Source organism: Orycteropus afer, unplaced genomic scaffold, assembly GCF_000298275.1.
Source record: "Orycteropus afer afer isolate SDZICR_OR568_19922 unplaced genomic scaffold, OryAfe1.0 scaffold00178, whole genome shotgun sequence".
In the NCBI taxonomy this organism is placed as follows: domain Eukaryota; kingdom Metazoa; phylum Chordata; class Mammalia; order Tubulidentata; family Orycteropodidae; genus Orycteropus; species Orycteropus afer.
The window spans coordinates 3,951,679-3,957,678 of NW_006921765.1; positions in this window are offsets into that span (position 1 = coordinate 3,951,679).

Here is a 6,000-nt window from a genome sequence, read left to right on the forward strand (position 1 = left end):
TGCACCATTATTCCGCACCATCAGCAGCCATTGCCGTACATATTCTCCAGGTTTCTGTCTGTACATGTTAGCAAAATCAAATAGGTCTTTTCAGATATAGCACACCACCTCCTCAGTCACACTTTGTATTTCATCTTTTGGGGCTTGCTTGGACTTAACTTTAAATACAGGTCTAGCAGCAACAATGGGTGGTTGGGGAAGTTCTTGAGAACATTCAGGAATGTCTTCCATGACTTCTACCTCAGGCAATGACCCAGCATGAACAGTTGGGCTAATCAGATCAAACAGAGGTAGAGAGGATAATGATTTTACAGTAATCCCTTCAGATGGGAGGGATTCAACAGAATTTACAGTCTCTGTATCCTGATCTTCCTAACTATCTGCCAATATGTCCCATTCCATGTTTCAGGATCCCATTTTTTTTTTTTTTTTTCCCAATCAGTGCCCTCACTTTAACTTCAGACACCATTCTTGGTTGGTAATTTAATTAGCATTGTAATTCAGCCACCCTTTCAATAAGACTCTCGGTTTGGTTTTCAGCAATATCAGCTCTGTTAGTAGAAGAAATAAGGCTTTCTTTCAGAGAACAACTGGAGACATTGAGGTCTTTTATAAACCACTTAAGCCATGACTCAGCAGCCCTGAGCTCATCTTGCTCTTTCACCACCTTGTCTAGTGTAAGTAGCACCAACCAACAGCTTCCTTATACTCCTCATGCTGACAAAATTACAGAAAAGTATCAAATGTGAGATCACCCAGAGCCTCACTTCTCACAAGTACTTGATCTATTGGTGGTGCTATTTTGCATATTAATGTTACCACCTCATGCCACGGATTAGCAGGGCCCTCTTTACTAATGGAGGCAGGGTCACTAGTGTCTTTAAGACTAATCAAATTGGAGAACCAATTTAAGAAGTCCAGCCTTATTATTTTGTCTCTCTAGAACCGCTCTCGGTACCAAATGTGTTAGACTGAGTCCTCTAGAGAAACAAAACCAGTAAAGCTTATATATATATAGAGAAAGAGAAATTTATCTTAGGAAAATGGCATACACACTTATAGAAGCTGGCAAGTCCAAAGTTCTTGGATCAAACATCAAGCTGGAGGCTTTTTCCAACTCATGAAGCTGCATGGGCTGAGGAGATCAAGGTTGGCAGGCAGTATACCAGCTGATGTGTCAAAGGAATGATGAATCCAAGATCTCTAGGACGAATGGTGGATTGTTCACTCGTGGACAGTTGTAGGCAACACAACAGAATTCCGATCAACAGAAGAGTGTCTCTTTTCCCAGGATGTCCATCAATATACTTGAAGCAAGCCACACCCCTAGGGAAACTCCTTTTCAATGGATTGGCTGCTCAAAACATATACATCTAATCCCATCATTGAAATAACCACATCACAAATGCTTAAACCACACAGAATTGTGGTCCAGCCAAGTTGACATATAGTTCCAACTATCACAATCACTATTTATTTTCTTCAAGAGATCTTTGGATAAGCTCTTTTAGACCAAAGGTTTTCAACTAGGAACAATTTCCACACACAGCCCAGAGGATATTTGGTAATATCTCCAGAGATTTTTGGTTATCACACTGAGGGAAGGTGTGAAGATACTATTGGAATTTAGTATGTAGAGGACAGGGATTATTCTAAGAACTTACAGTGCACAAGGAAGACTCCCACAATAACATATTATCTAGTCCAAAATGTCAGTACTGTCAATTCTGAGAAATCCTGCAATAGACTAAGAACCCTCAAAGGATAGCCTAGAGGCTGCTTATCACTTGGGTGTAGGTCTCTATTAAGGCCAGGGCCTGAGGCAAGCAGGTGCAGAGGGGTTACGAAAAACTAAGGGAAATGAACTTGTCTGTCAGTTTGTTGTCCTGTGGTGGCTTACATGTTGCTGTGAGGCTAGAGGCTATGCTACCATGTTACAAAATGCCAATAGGGTTACCCATATTGGAGAGGTTTCAGTGAAGCTTCCAGACTTAGACAGACTTGGAAGAAGGAATTGTCCATCTACTTCTCAAAGTTTTGGCTGGTGAAAATGTTATTAATAGCACTGAAGCATTGTCTGATATATTACTGGAAAACTTTGTGAATAGCCCTGAAACATTGTCCAACATAGTGCTGGAAAACGAGCCTATCAGGTGAGAAGGCACTCAGACTTTGACTGGGGAAGAGTTGACTCTTCAGAGTAGAGAGGATCTTAACGATATGTATAGATTAAAGGTTTTGGGGCCTCCATTGGTTGATGTGGCACAACTCAAAATGAGCAGAAACAGATGCAAACTTTCGTTAATTATTGGAACATGGAATGTATGATGTATGAGTTTAGGAAAATTAGAAGTTATCAAAAATGTAATGGAATGCATAGAGATCCATATCCTAGGCATTAGTGAGCTGAAATGGACTGGTTTTGGTCATTTTAAATAACCATATGATCTACTATGCCAGGAAAGACAAATTGAAGAGGAATGGTATGACATTCATTGTCACAAAGGCTGTTTCAAGATCTGTCCTGAAGTACAATGCTGCTAGTGATAGGATAATATTCATACACCTACAAGGAAGACCAGATAATACTACTATTATCCAAATTTATGCACCAACCACCAAAGCCAAAGATGAGGATACTAAAGATTTCTACCAAATTCTGCAGTCTGAAATTGATTGAACATGCAATCAAGATGTGCTGATTATCATTGGTGACTGGAATGCAAAATTGGAAAACAAAGAAGAGTCACCGGTAGTTGGAAAATATGGCCTTGGATATAGAAATAACACTGGAGATGTCATAATAGAATTTTGCAAGACCAACAACTTATTTGTTGCAAATACCTTTTTTTTGACAACATAAGCAGTGACTACACATGTGAATTTCACCAAATGGAATACATAGGAATCAGATTTACTAAATATGTGGCAAAAGTGATGGAGAAGTACAATACCTTTGGCCAAAATAAGGCCAAGAGCTGATTGTGGATCAGACCATCAACAGCTCATATAAACATTCAAGTTGAAGTTGAAGACAATTAAAACAAGTCTACAAGAGCCAAAATATGACCATTATAATATCCCTCCTGAATTTGGAGACCATTTAAAGAATAGATTTGATGCATTGAACACCAGTGACCAAAAGCCAGAGGAATTGTGGGATGACATCAAGAACATCATCCATGAAGAAAGCAAGAGGTCATTAAAAAGACAAGAAAGGAAGAAAAGACCAAAATGGATGTCAAAAGAGATTCTGAAACTTGCCGTTAAATGGAGAGTAGCTAAAGCAAGTGGAAGAAATGACAAGATAAAAAAAGCTGAACAGAAGATTTCAAAGAACAGCTCAAGCAGACAAAGCCAATTGCTATAATGAAATGTGCAAAGACCTAGAGTTAGAGAACCAAAAGGAAAGAACGTGTTTGGCATTTCTCAAGCTGAAAGAACTGAGGAAAAAAAAAATAAGCCTCAAGTTGAAATATCGAAAGATTCTATGGACAAAATATTGAATGATGCAGGAAACATCAAAAGAAGATGAAGGAATACACAGACTCACTGTACCAAAAATAATTGGTAGATGTTTATCTATAACAGGAGATGGCATGTGATCAAGAACCAATGGTTTTGAAAGAAGTCAAAGCTGCACTGAAGGAATTGCTGAACAACAGGGCTCCAGGAATTAACAGAATACTCACTGAGATGTTTCAACAAACGGATGACATGCTGGAGGCACTCACTCGGTTATGCCAAGAGATTTGGAAGACAACTACCTGGCCAACTGACTGCAAGAGTTCCATATTTGTACCCACTACAAACAAAGGTGATCCCACAGAATGCGGAAATTATTGAACAATATCATTAATATCACATGCAAATAAAATATTACTGAAGATAATTGAAATAGGAATGCAGCAGTATATTGACAGAAATGCAAGCTTGATTCTGAAGAGGATGTGGAATGAGGGATGTCATTGCTGATGTCAGATGGTTCTTAGCTGAAAGAAAGGTGTTTACTTATGTTTTATTGACTATGCCAATGATTTTGATTGTGTGGATCATGACAAATTGTGGATAACACTGAGAAGAATGGGAATTCAAGAACACTTGATTGTACTCATGAGGAACCTGTAGATAGATTAGGAGTCTGCCATTCGAGCAGTACAAGGGAATACTGTAGGGTTCAAATCAAGAAGGGAGTACATTGAGGTTGTATCTTTTCACCATACTAATTCAATTGTTATGCTGAGCAAATAATCTGAAACCGGATTATATGAAGAAGAATGTGGCATTAGGATTGGAGGAAGACTCAATAACAACCTGAGATACACAGATGACACAACTTTGCTTGCTGAAAGTGAGGATGACTTGAAGCACTTCCTGATGAAGTTTAAAGTGTACAGTCTGCAGTATGGATTATTCCTCAATATAAAGAAAACAAAAATCCTCACAACTAGTCCAATAAACAACTTCATGGTGGATGGAGAAAAGATTGAATTTGTCAAGGATTTCATATGACTTGGTCTACAATCAACAACAATAGAAGCAGCAGTCAAGAAATCAGACGACATATTGCATTGGGAAAATCTGCTGCTAAGGACCTCTTTCAAGTGATGAGGAGAAAGGATGTCTCCTTGAAGACTAAGGCATGCCTGACCCAAGCCATGGTGTTTTCAATTGCCTCATATGCACGTGAGAGCTGGACAGTGAATAAGAAAGACCGAAGAAGAATTGATGCTTCTGAGTTGTGGTGTTGGAGAAGAATGCTAAGAGTACCATGGTCTGCTAAAATGACTAACAAATCTGTCCTTGGGGAAGTGAACCCAGAATGTTCCTTGGAAGTGAAAATGGCCACACTTCATCTCATCTACTTTGGTCATGCCAAAAGGAACCATTCCCTGGAGAGGGATATCATGCTTGGTAAAGTCAAGGGTCAACAAAGAAGGGGAAGGCCCTCAATGAGATGGATAGACACAGTGGCTGCAATGATGGGCTCAGGTATAGCAAAGATCTTGAGGCTTGCACAGGACTGGGCAGTGTGTCTTTCTGCTGCGCATAGGGTTGCTATGAGTCGGACAGCACCTACCAACAACAACAGATAGTGATCAGGAACTTACCAACACAAGTCCAGAAGAAACAAGACTTCAGGAGAACCAGACAAGAGGCTATTCTCTCAGTCATGGCAGAGGATGAACTACTAAGAGAAGTTGGAAATAAATATTAAAGTCCCAGTATGAAGCTTAACACTTCATAGAGCAAGTTTATGCCCAAATGAAATGTACAGTAAAATATATATGGTCCTCAGGCCCTAGTGCTCATTCATACAATCTTACACTATATTTTTTGTGTGTATGTGTCTGTGCGTGTGTGTTCAAAAATCTCTGAGTTAAAGAATCCTGCTCTAAGTATTTATAAAAGTAAATCTTTGAACTGGGTTGACCCACCTGACAATCCAAATCTGGACTTTGGTGGCCATATAGAGAAGATAATATTAATAGCACTGTTTATAGGACCATCTTAGCAAAGTTTTCTCATCCTGAGTTTTTAAATGTTACATAGGATTGAGAGTGACCATAACCAAAAGTGTCATGGGTTCTTTTGTTGTCTGTAGATAGTTATCCTGGAGGATATGTGGTACAATCTTTTGGAGGAGATAAAATCTGGATCCTTCCTCATGCCCCTGCCTTAGCCATAACTTCTAGTGTCTTATTCAAACTTAATTAAAACAAACACAATAATAACAACAATAACTACTAAATTTATTAGATGCTTATTACAGACTAGACCAAAAAACCAAACTCAATACCGTCGAGTCGAATCCGACTCATACCAAACCATCCTTGGGTTTTGGAGGCATTGTTGTTGTTGTTGTTAGGTGCCGTCGAGTTTCTTCCTAGTCATAGTGACCCCATGCACAGCAGAACAAAACGTCGCCTGAACCCGTGCCAGCTCCATGATCCTTTCTATATTTGAGCTTATTGTCACAGCCACCATGTCAATCCATCT